The sequence below is a fragment of the Rattus norvegicus genome, chromosome 18 (genome assembly GCF_036323735.1).
Source record: "Rattus norvegicus strain BN/NHsdMcwi chromosome 18, GRCr8, whole genome shotgun sequence".
NCBI lineage: Eukaryota > Metazoa > Chordata > Mammalia > Rodentia > Muridae > Rattus > Rattus norvegicus.
In genome coordinates, this window is record NC_086036.1 from 36,438,669 (window position 1) to 36,451,871 (window position 13,203).

General features: G+C 37.3%; 1 pseudogene; it reads right to left on the minus strand.

Annotated features, from left to right (window-relative positions):
• Positions 1–7,763: 7,763 nt before the first annotated feature.
• Larp4-ps1 (La ribonucleoprotein 4, pseudogene 1) lies at positions 7,764–12,064 on the minus strand (annotated as a pseudogene).
• Positions 12,065–13,203: the final 1,139 nt, after the last annotated feature.

Consider the following 13,203-nt stretch of genomic DNA (forward strand, 5'->3'; position numbering starts at 1 on the left):
CACAGATGACATGTGGCCCTACGGTGTCAGCACTAGCTCAGGATAAAAGAAACTTTTAAAAAAAATTATTTTTACTGCAACAAGTGGTGAAACAACATGTTAGGCAAGAATCTACTAAAAACTTAAGTTTATCAGCCTAAGAGAGTTAAATTTTATTTTCTAAGCGAGAGAAAGTTGGCACCATGATTAGTCAAGTGATGGTCCAAGCTCAGGAACCTTAAACAATGGAACAGAAGGGGATGCTCACAGACTCTAAGTCCCATGATATGAAAAGTACAGGCTGCTCTTAGTTAAAGAGAACTAAAATAATGGAAGCTGCCTGCTTCCTTAGATGTTGTTTAGAGTATGATTTATTTAAAAGGCTGCTTTATTTGCTTTTAGAATACTTATATACAGAGTTTGTCTGAATCATGTCGGAAGTTTCACCAATGATTCTAAACTAGGTAGAAATAAATAAAAGTCACACCAGGCAGAGTGAATACATATATTATAGAAGTTATTGATAAATAAAAGTCTGAAGCTTCAGGTAGGGAGCTTAACAGATAGATGGTAATATTTTGGTCTACACGGGAATTTTGGGTTAAAATCCTGGTTTGACAAGTTGACTGCTTCTTAATGACAGATATCAATGGAAACATGATTAAAGTCATTTTTATAGTTACAAGGAGATAGCACTGAGTTTATCCGAATCACATGGAGATTTTTCACCTGTGGTTCAGAATTTACATAGAGAAAATTAGTCACTGACTCCAAAAAGAGAGTGGTGATATTTGCCAATTATATAAAGTTATTATAAAATAGAAGTCTATACACTAGGCTGAGTGAATACAGAATTTATTATAGAAGTTAAAATAAATAAAAATATGATGCTCCAAGTAGTAAGCTTAACAAATGCATTTTGGGCAAAAATCTTAGTTTGACAAGTTGCTTACATCTTATTGGTATCAGTATTAATAAAAATGTGATTAAATTGTTTTAGAATTAACCTGCTAATGCCATATGGCTCGTTGATGCTGGCTAGCGAGGGTTTGTGGTTATTTTTGATATTTACCACAGCAGGAGGCTCATATTCTCTTAACATGTACTCCACAGGAATGTTGGGTTAATTTCCTGGCATGACAGATTAGAAAGCCTAATCAGTCTCATACAGTATTGTTTAGCTTACTTCTTTTATAAATTGCTTTAATTTTGATAATGGGTGTGATTTTGAGTCTTGTGATTATATTATTTCTCTGGGAGAGAGTAAAAGATACAAGCTTTTCTGGTTACAGACAAAAGAACACTGTATTTTGGGAGAAAGGTTTTGTCTTTGTGTTTTAAAAAAAGATGATTTTACTTTTCACTAACCAATTAACAATTTTTAGAAAAAAAATGTTTTTAAAGAAGTTGTAGTCTTTGTTTTTTGATATCTGAGTAGTATTCCATTGTATAGATGTGCCACATTTTTCTGTATCCATTTCTCTGTTGAAGGACATCTGAGTTCTTTCCAGCTTCTGTTTATTATAAATATGGCTGCTATGAACATAGTGGAGCATGTTTTTGTTATATGTTGGAGCATCTTTTGGGTATATGCCCAGGAGAGGTATAGCTGGGTCCTCAGGTAGTTCAGTGTCCAATTTTCTGAGGAACCTCCAGACTGATTTCCAGAGTGGTTGTGCCAGTTTGCAATCCCACCAACAATGTAGGAGTGTTCCTCTTTCTCCACATCCTCGACAGAATCTGCTGTCGCCTATGTTTTTTATATTAGCCATTCTGATTCTCGTGAGGTAGAATCTCAAGGTTGTTTTGATTTGCATTTCCCTGATGACTAAGGACGTTGAACACTTCTTTGGGTACTTCTCAGCCATTATGTTCCTCAGCTGAGAATTCTGTTTAGCTCTGTACCCCATATTTTAATAGGGTAATTTTGCTCTCTGGAGTCTAACTACTTGAGTTCTACGTATATTTTGGATATTATCCCTCTATCAGATGTAGGATTGGTAAAAATCTTTTCCAAATCTCTTGGTTGCCTTTTTGTCCTAATGACATTATCCTTTGCCTTATAGAAGCTTTGCAGTTTTATGAGATGCCATTGTCGATTCTTGATCTTCGAGCATAAGCCATTGCTGTTTTGTTCAGGAAATTTTTCCTCAGTGCCCATGTGTTTGAGACTCTTCCTCACTTTTTCTTCTATTAGTTTGAGTATATCTGGTTTGACTTGGAGGTCCTTGATCCACTTGGACTTAGGCTTTGTACAGGGTGATAAGCATGGATCAATCTGCATTCTTCTACATGCTGTCTCCAGTTGAACCAGCACCATTTGTTGAAAATGCTATCTTTTCTCCATTGGATGGTTTTAGCTCCTTTGTCAAAGATCAAGTGACCATAGGTGTGTGGGTTCATTTCTGAGTCTATTCTATTCCACTGATCTACCTGCCTGTCTCTGTACTAGTACCATACACGTTTTATTACTATTGCTCTGTAATACAGCTTGAGATCAGGAATGGTGACTCCCCCAGAAGTTCTTTTATTGTCAAGTATAGTTTTTGTTGTTCTGGGTATTTTGTTATTCCAAATGAATTTGCAAATTGCTCTTTCTAACTCTATGAAGAATTGAGTTGGCATTTAGATTGCTTTTGGCAAGGTGACCATTTTTACTATTCTAATCCTGACAATCCATGAACATGGGAAATTCTTCCATCTTCTGAGATGTTCAATTTCTTTCTTCAGAGACTTGAAGTTCTTGTCATACAGATCTTTGACTTGCTTCATTAGAGTCACACTTAGGTATTTTATACTCTTTGTGACTATTGTGAAGGGTGGCATTTCCCTAATTTCTTTCTCAGCCTGTTTATCCTTTGAGTAGAGGAAGGCTACTTATATTTTAAGTCAATTTTATATCCAACCACTTGCTGAAGAAGTTTATATTTTTTAGTAGTTCTCTGGTGGATCTTTTGGGATCACAAGTATACTATCATGTCATCTGCAAAGAGTGATATTTTGTCATTTTCCTTTTCAATTTTTAATCTTTGACCTCCTTTTGTTGTCTGATTGCTCTGACTAGGACATTGAGTACTATGTTGAATAGGTAGAGAGAATGGGCAGCCTTGTCTAGTCCTTTATTTTAGTTGGATTGCTTCAAGTTTCTCTCCATTTATTTTGATATTGGCTACTGGTTTGATGTATATTACTTCTACCATGTTTAGGTATAGACCTTGAATTCCTGGTCTTTTCAAAACTTTTAACATGAAGGCATGTTAAATTTTGTCAAATTCTTTCTCAGCATCTAATGAGATGATCATGTGTTTTTTTTCTTTGAGTTTGTTTATATACTGGATTATGTTGATGGATTTCCATATATTGAACCATCTCTTTATCCCTGGGATGAAGCCTACTTGATCATGATAGATGATCATTTCGATGTGTTCTTGGACTTGGTTTGTGAGGATCTTATTGAGTATTTTAGCATCGATAATCATAAGGAAAATTGGTCTGAAGTTCTCTTTATTTGTTGGGTCTTTATGTGGTTTAGGTATAAGTGTAATTGTGGCTTCATAAATAAATTGTGTAGTGCTCCTTCTGTTTCTATTTTGTGGTATAGTTTGGCAATATTGATATTATGTCTCCTATGAAGGTCTGATAGAATTCTGCATACTAAACTCATCTGTTCCTTGTCTTCTATTGGTTGGGAAACTTTTAATGACTGAGTTTATTTCTTTAGGAGTTGTGGGACTGTTTACATGGCTTATCTGATCCTGATTTATCTTTGGTACCTGTATCTGTCTACAAAATTGTCCATTTCATCCAGATTTTTCAGTTTTGTTTAGTATAGGCTTTTGTAGTAGGATCTGATTTTCTTTAATTTCCTCAGATTCTGTTCTTATGTTTCCATTTTCATTTCAGGTTTTGTTAATTTGAATATACTCTCTGTGCCCTCTGCTTGGTCTGGCTAAAGGTTTATCTATCTTGCTGATATTCTCAAAGAACCAGCTCCCAGTTTTGTTGATTCTTTCTATAATTCTTTTTGTTTCTACTTGGTTGATTTCAGCTCTGAGTTGGATTATTTCCAGCCATCTACTCCTCTTGGGTGTATTTCCTTCTTTTTGTTCTATAGCTTTTAGGTGTGTTGTCAAGCTGCTAGTGTATGCTCTCTCCTGTTTCTTTTCAGAGGCACTCAGGGCTATGAGTTTTCCTCTTAATACTGCTTTCATTGTGTCGCATAAGTTTGGGTATGTTGAGCCTTCATTTTTCATTAAATTCTAAAAAGTCTTTAATTTCTTTCTTTATTTCTCCTTGATCAAATTATCATTGAGTAGAGCATTGTTCAGTTTCCATGTGTATGTGGTCTTTCTGTCTTTGTTGTTGTTGTTGTTGTTATTGTTGTTATTGCTGTTATAGAAGAACCAGCTTTAGTCCGTGGTAATCTGATAGGATGCATGGGATTATTTCAATCTCTTGTATTTGTTAAGACCTGTTTTGTGACCAACTCTATGTTCACTTTTGGAAAAGGTACCATGAGGTGCTAAAAAGGGGTTATATTCATTTGATTTAGGATGGAAATTTCTATTGATATTTGTTAAATCCATATGGTTCATAACTTCTGTTAATTTTCTCTTTGTCTCTGTTTAGTTTCTGTTTCCATTGCTGAGAGTTGGCTGTTGAAGTTTCCCACTATTATTGTGGGAGGTTCCTTGTGTTCTTTGATCCTTAGTAAAGTTTCTTGAGAGTTCATCTTGGTGGATTTTTCCTTTGATGAATATGAACTGTGCTTTTTTATTTTTTGATAACTTTTGGTTGAAATTCAATTTTATTAGATATTAGAATGGCTACTCCAGTCTGTTTCTTGGGACCATTTGCTTAGAATTTTTTTTCCAGCATTATACTCTGAGGTAGTGTCTGTCTTTGTCACTGAAGTGTATTTCTTCTTATCTGCAAAGTTCTGGGTCCTCTTTATGTATCCAGTCTGTTAGTATATGTTTTTTTTTTTTTAAATCAGGGAATTTAGTCCATTGATATTGAGAAATATTAGGGGTTTATTATTGTTGTTTCCTGTTATTTTTGTTGTTAGTGATGGAATATTGTGGCTATTTTCCTTTGGATTAGTTGACATTAGATTACTTTCTTGCTTTTTCTAGGGTATATTTTCCCTCCTTGTATTGGAATTTTTCATCTATTATTCTTTATAGGCTTAGATTTGTGGAAAAATTGATTTTTGTCATGGGATATCTTAGTTTCTCCATCCATGTTAATTGAGGTGTTTTGGGTTTTTTTTTGTTTTTGTTTTTGGATACAGTAGTCTGGGCTGGCATTTTTGTTCTCTTAGGCTCTGTGTGATATTTGCTCAGGATCTTCTGCTTTCATAGTCTCTGGTGAGAAGTCTATTGTAATTCTGATGGATCTGCCTTTATATGTTACTTGACCTTTTTTCTTACTGCTTTTAATATTCTTTCTTTGTTTTGTGCATTTGGTGTTTTGACTATTATGTGGCCGGAGGAATTTCTTTTCTAGTGTTATCTACTTGGAGTTCTGCAGGCTTCTTGTATGTTTACGGGCATCTCTTTCTTTAGGTTAGGGAAGTTTTCTTCTATAATTTTGTTCAAGATATTTACTGGCTCTTTAAGTTGGGAATCTTTGCTCTCTTCTATAACTATTATCCTTGGGTTTGATCTTCTCATTGTATCCTAGATTTCCTGGATATTTTTGGGTTAAGAGCTTTTTGCATTTTGCATTTTCTTTGACTGTTGTCTCATTGTTTTCTTTTTTTTGTTTTGTTTTTCAATAATTTTATTTTTTCTAATTTTGTAATTTTAATTTCCCATAGCACCTTGGCAATGTTGAAAACAATGCAAATACAAAGATGCTCATTTAACAGTTTATGCATGAGTATGTGTCACACCATTGTTACGGGAGGGGAGGGCAGGGGACAGTTTTGACAACAGAACAAATCTAAGCTATGGACAAACAGAAGCCAGATAACTGGTTCTGACACGCCACTCCCCCAACATTTAAGTTACGTCACTCAATGGACACCTGAATCAGTTGGAAAAACAGTAACAGAACATTGTTGTGGGTATCTCTTTACATTTCTAGTCAGTGTTCTGTGCCTATAGAACTGATAACAGAATACTTTGGCTCGCAGACATCAGAGCCGCACCTTTAGGACTGTGCAATGTGTAATAAGACACAACAAATTGTTAGTTTTAAAAATAAACATTGTTATTTAATAATCAGGTGACTTAAGAGAATTCAAAATGTCCTCATTCAGCTAATAAAAACTGAAATGCCCATGCATATTCTTGAAAGCCCAGACTAGCTACTTAGTATATGCCAAAGAGTAGTTAGAATAATAGCCACCAAATTGTAAGGAAATATAAAAAATTAGAAAAAATCCATCATATATTATATTTATATATATTTACGTATTAAAAACCCTCAAAGGAATATACTGTTTGATTTTTATCTTTTCCATATAAAGCCAGAATGAATTAAAATATGGTTAATATATATTGCCAACACAAGCATCAGGAACTGAACCCCAGTGCTGTTCAACTGTGTCAAAGCAAAACCAGTGAACATTTAAGCCAAGAGACTGATTATTAAGGCCATACATAACTAACAAAACTAGACAAAGTGCTCCTAACTCTTAAATAATATTTTCTTGTCCTCTTTACCCTAAGTGAAAGATACTAACTTAATTCCGCCCCTAAGTCTTTGCAAAGCAAATCTGGTTATTTAAAGAGAAAAAGTAATATGAAATAATATTGAAGCTACCTTAACTTTAGGAACTAAAAATAAATCAAAATTCTGCATAACATTTGATTGTATGAAAGATATTTAGGTAGGACAACAAACCCCTGTCATTGGAAGGTTTCGTCCGTCTCCAACACAGGCGGGGAAGAATGTAGACAGATCTTTTCAACGCCACTGAGTATTGGCAAAACTGAGATTATTCAGATTAAAGATTAGATATCAAGACAGAAGACAGAAGGAGAAGGTTTTGCCATGCCAGCCCCTCTAAGCACCGTTTCTCTGAAGTGCGCCGTGATGAACTTGTGTGAACTGTGCTCTCCATGCAGTGGGAACTGTGGTGCAGTACTGTGGGGCACATCAGCATCATCTCATCTACGTGTGGCCTTCAATAATGCAAGCCATGAGGTGAGAATAAACTCTGACGTTTCACATGACTCACAGGCATCATTTACACACGCTGCAGTAAAGTAACTGTCAAATACACACTGAGAATACATAGCACACATTCATACTCATTACCCTCCCCGCACACCCCCATTCAAATGGAGCTACTTACAAATACTGAGGGAAACTGAAATAAAAATCCTATGCTTTAAAAAATTGCTACAGTCATATTTGGAGAAAAAACACCCAAGAATATACTTGCTTTAAGAGGAAAATTTTCTTGAATTTCAACCAGACCTTAGGAGTTGGAGGGATAGCTCAGTGCTATGACACTCATGGGGTCTCTGCAAGGCCCTGGGTTCAAGGGCAGCACTGTACAAAAACCAACCTGAAGTAATGGATTACTGGTAAGCCACACAAACCAGCAAGAAGTTGGAAACTACATCTGTGACACATTTAGAGAAAACAAAACAGTATTTTTCATTTTAAGTGCAAAAATAAAGTTTATAATCTTTATCAAGTGATTTTTTGCAAAATGTTTATTCTATTAATTCACTGCATTCATAAGATGTTAACACTTTAAATGTTTATCATTTCTAAGTAACCCAGAATAAACACTTTTATCATAGATGTAGCTGACAATTATTAAAACTTTCTAAAGCTCTCCCAAATGTTAGTACAGGTAGTTTTATTGTATGTTTCATCTAGCACATATTTAGAAAAAAAAGTATGTAGAAATAATTGTTTCCAACTAAATATATTATACCATGTTATCAATCCATCAAATCAAAAGCGCTCGCCAAGCTGAGTAATACGTTACAAAGAAATAATAACTTGGGTTACACGGACTGTGCAGTGTTTCCAAAGCTCTTAGGAATTACCCACGAACACAAATCTCATACACGTCGGAGGTGGAAGGTGAAGCTTCTCAGTAATGTAATTTAACTTCCATTTACATTCATTTTAAATATATTACTACGATGTTTATGTCACAATGGTGCTTTTCCAGTGTTCACAATTTACAGTTTCAATTTGTACATACGTAACTCAGTAATGTAAGGGACAGTTGTTACTATTGTAAACTATCCCTAAGAAGAAAAATCAACCACCACCCTACATAAAACTGTAAAAATGATCTGACTTAAGACAGATTAATGCAACATGGTTTTTTCATATTTGAGCTATTTTGTAGATACCAGCATGTAACTTTACCTATTCAATGTATGACAGCTACAACTTTATTCACCGAGAAATTATGCATTTATTTTCTTCAACCACTTTTCACTTTATCTCAAAAAATCCTTTTCGTCTGTGAATTCTAAACTGTACTTGGGGATAAGTAAAAGAAAAATGATAAATATTGTAAACAAATTCCCCAAATGAATGTTTGAGTTTTTCTTTTATACCATTTAAGACAGTTAACGGTTTCATCTTTCTTTTCTTAGACAGACACTAGAGAGAGGTAGAGTCCTGGATGGACGAGAGCCGAGACCCACCTGCCTCGCCTGCCTCTGGAGGCCAGAGTTGGAGATTTTCACCCCCACATCGAGAAGCACTATCTCATTCTTTAAATTACTGGCAGGTCAGTACCATTCTGGGACTTTAATTTCTAACTGAGTAAAATCTTTCAATATTCCATTATGCAGCTTAGAATAGTTATATGATTTGATTAAACCGGTCAAAGTAGTAAGAAACACACAGTTCAGTAAATGGTTATTCTGCTTTTGGGGGTAGACAGTCTTAACAACAGAGACTAACAAACAAGAAAAATTTTTAAAAAGGAAAAAAGTCACAGGGCAGTTTGAACCTCTGAAATCTTTTTGACCTATCCAGTATTCAGGTCTAAAACAAAATTTTCAATTTTTTTCTTGAATAATCTCCATGCTTTCCTTAAATATCAAACTGATTGGTAGTCACAGCTTCATACACAATCAGAGCTCAACAGCTTGCTTATACAATACAGTATTAGTAATGTCAAAACAAAAACAAAAAACAAAAAACAAAAAACCCAAAAAAACTAAATTCCAAACTACAAAGAAAATCGACTCAAGTATTACATTCAGCTTTGAAATCATTTTCTACGTGACAACAGATTTGGCTTCAATCACTTGTGCACACACTCAGACCCAGAACAGACCCCCAGCCACTCATCTGCTCTGCAACACAAGGCCACGTAGTCAGAAGAGCATCCTTCAAGCCAAACTTTAAATAGATTAAAAAAAGTAATTTCTAATTTTTACAGAAATGTTTCTTCAAAAAATATTTTCTCTCACTCCCTCATCTCCTATACTGAAGGATGTACAATGTTTTTTGTTTTGTCTCCCAAGCTAAATCTGAACCCTCAAAATTGATTCCAGGCAGAAAATCCCTGCAAATTAAAATCAAAAACAAAAATAGAAAAATTATATTTATATATATGTGTGTATATATATATCTTTATATATATTTATACTGATTGGAATCCTCCAGCATTTGAAAATCATTTAGAGATGAATTTTTGGGCTCTTCCTACTCACAATTCCAAAATCCGTAATATTTGGGGACATACTTCGCATTCTTTCCTGGCTACTTCCTCCCCTCAAAACAGTTCAACAGCGGCTCAAGTTTAGTGGGAAGAGAAGTTTCTGAGTAGTTTTTGTTAGAGCTGTTTTTACTTTGGTGATCTGGGTGGCACTTACTGCTCCTTCCCATTCTGTCGAGTCACTCCCTGAGGTGCAGCCCTATGGCTGAACTGGCGTCTCTGTTCCCTGATTTTTCCAGCTGCTCCTCGGGGAATGGTGTTGCCTCGGAAGCCAGAAATGATCCTTACTAGCCCTTGTTTCCGGTTTTTCCTGTGGCTTCTCAACAGGCTTCTCAGGAGCTCCGTTCTCTTCGTTTCTGGTGGGAGACTCTACATTGGACCGAAGCTCCCTCAGTGGCTGGACAAGAACCGGAGACCGCTCCTTAGGAGGCTTCTGGCACACTTCAGCATAGCTTAACTTTCGAGGTTCCTGTGGGGCCACAGCTATAGGTGTATTTACGGTACTATTGCAAGGTGAAGCAGTGTTTGCCCTTGATGGCTTTGTAGTAGTTGGAGAAGACACTGGCACTGGCACTGGCACTGGATTGAGAACATCTTTTGGAGCAGCGGAATCCTCCATTTGATCCTTCTCCTTCTGAGTTGTGCTGCTTAATGCAGGAGGCTCAGCTGTACATGGAGGACTAGGACTTATGCTGAGTTGTGGCACAGAAGCGCAGTCTGTCTGTCCGTCTTCTGCAGGCACCGGACAACTAACTCTCAAGTCCTCATTGTCCTTTTCTTTGCAGACACTTTTAACAACATCAGACATTCTCTTCTCCAAAGCGAGTTCATCTGGCATTCTTGATGAGCTTCCGGGTAGAGGAGGGAAATTTGTAGCAAGTAAGTCAAACTTTGGTGCTGGAGCCTTTGCTTCAGTTGCGGCAGGTTGGGGTCTTGGGATCCTGTCATCTTCTCTTCGTCTTCAACCTCTAAAGAGAGTTCTCCTGCCTCTTCCAAAGTCCCCATTCTGTTCCATCTGTAAAATGGGAGCATCCTTTGGAAGATAAGTTTGTTCCTGATGCCCTGTTACTGTTGGGTTATGCCGTTCAGAAAGAAAGATCCTTGAACTAGATCTGCTCAACGGTCCATCCCCCAATGACACAGATCCATCTGTTGAGTGTTCTGAACCACTAGATGACCTAAAATGAGGCTTCACACGATTTTTTTGGAATGGTCGGCCCATATTCATAGCAGCAGCATTTGTTTTATAAGATCCCGGTGAACTAAAGCCATTCACAAAGCTACCATTGGGAAAGGGAGCCAGTGGTGTTTCAAAGTACGGTGCAGGACTTGGAGACCAAGACGGGGGCACAATACTATACACTGAGTACTGCTGATGTGGATTGTACACTGGCTGCATGAAGACTGGCGAGGGATACTGGGTTGGAGTCTGAATGGGTTGAGTATACATACTAGAATCCATTAATCGATAACCATTCTTAGCAAAAAATGTATTGATGGCTTTTATCCTTGCCATAATTGGCTTGCCCTGAAACGTTTTAACTTCTTCTCGTAAGTATTTAAAAGCCTGCTGTGCGTCTGTGTCTGACTGGAAAGTGATATACCAGTTGCTGTTGTGTGCAAACTCACAGCTTATCACTTTGGGGCAGTTTTCATTTTTAAACAAAGCTTTCACTTCCTCTACAGGTGTCGTCTCAGGAATTTCTCTGAGAATCACAATACAGCGCTTATGACTTGGTCTCACCTTTTCTCCCTTCATCAACTTGTACCATAGGGGAAGATCTCAATACTTCAAGAATTAAGTCTGGATCAGTAGTCAATTTTTTTATTTCTTCCATGTTGGCAATTGTCCATATTGGGACGAACTGATCGCTATCCATTTGAGATATCAAGTACAGGTCCTTTGATAAATTTTCTCGTGAGAAACAGGATTCCAATTGTTTTTTCAGACATTCTTTTAAATCTTCTGTAGAAATTGTTGAACTGCTTTCTCCAGAAACATCGTATAGTTGGTAACTCAGGTCTTCAGGTCCTAAGATCATTCCATCAGCTGATTCTTCAATGTCTGGGGTATTTCTTGTGGGTTCACAAGATGGAGAATACATTACTTCATATTCCTTACACATTTCCTCTGAAAGTTCTGTATTGCCCTCGGGGTGAGATCCAGATGTGGCTGCAGTTTCATGCCAAGATGTTTCAGTTACAGGAGTGCCATCTGGATTTCCAGAAGGAATTTCTTGCCATACTTTGGCATTAGGATTTAAACCAGTGCCTTTAGATGTCACGTGGTCAACGAAGAGCAACATGTCTGCTTCCGCTAGGCCCGATCGTTCACGCTGCCGCGACTCCAACTGGCTCACAGGCCCGGGCCCCAATCGGTAGGATAAGGACACTCGCCTTGCCCCTCCACCCGGCAAGGGCCCGGCTCCTCCTTCTCATTGTTTTCTATGTTATCTTCTGCTCCTGAGATTCTTGTATTCTGTTGGTAATGCTTGTGCCTATTACTCCTGATCTCCTGATTTCTTTCCTAGATTTTCTATCTCCAGGTTTATCTACCTTTGTGATTTATTCATTGTTTCTATTTCCATTTTAGATCCTACATTGTTTTGTTCAATTCCCTCACCTGTTTGTTTGTGTTTTCCTGTAATCCTTTAAGGGGTTGTTTGTTTGTTTTGTTTTGTTTTGTTTTTTTGTTTGCTCTTTAAGGGCTTCTACCTGTTCACCTGTGTTGTCCTGTATTTCTTTAAGGCAGTTATTTATGACCTTCTTTAATTCTTCTAACTTCATCATTTGTTGTGATTTTAAATTATAATCTTGTTTTTTCAGTGGGCTGGGGTATCCAGGGCTTGCTGTGGTGGGGGAACTGGGTTCTGATCAGGCCATGTGGCTTTGGTTTCTGTAGTTTAGGTTCTTGACCTTACCTTTCACCATCTGTTTATCTCTGGTGTTACCTGGTCTTGCTTTCTTTGACAGTGGCTTGACCTTCTTATAAGCCTATGTGTCAGCACTCCTAGAGACTGGCTTTCTACTAGCAGGATCTGGGTCCAGAGAGCTGTGGCACAGGGTGAGCTCTGGGCACAGGTATAAACCGGAAGAGTTCTGTCCCAGACTGCTTCTCGGTTCCTGTGTCCAGAGGGCTCTATTTGGCTTCCTCTTGGTCCAGGAATGTGAACAGATGTGGTGGTGTCGCCTATGCTCTCAGGATTGTCTGCACTTCTGAGAATCCAGCCCTTTCCCCACAGGATCTGGGTGCAGAGAGCTGTGGCACAGGGTCAGCTCCCAGCTCAGGTGGACATCTTTTCCATTTGAAGGATGCTTTCAGGCAAGTCTCCATTTGTTCTTAAACTCACAGTACAGTTTATACTTCCCTCTCTTTAGTACTAGGATTGCAGGCATATTCAATCATATATGATATTTTTTATTATTTTTAAATATCTGGTCACTTAGATATTTTACCAAAGACTGTACAGTTCTAGATACATCTCAGTGATACTAGTTCAGTGGGCTTGGACTGCACTGAGGAGTCTACAGTTCTACCTACGCAGCCCATACAATTTTGACATAAGTGG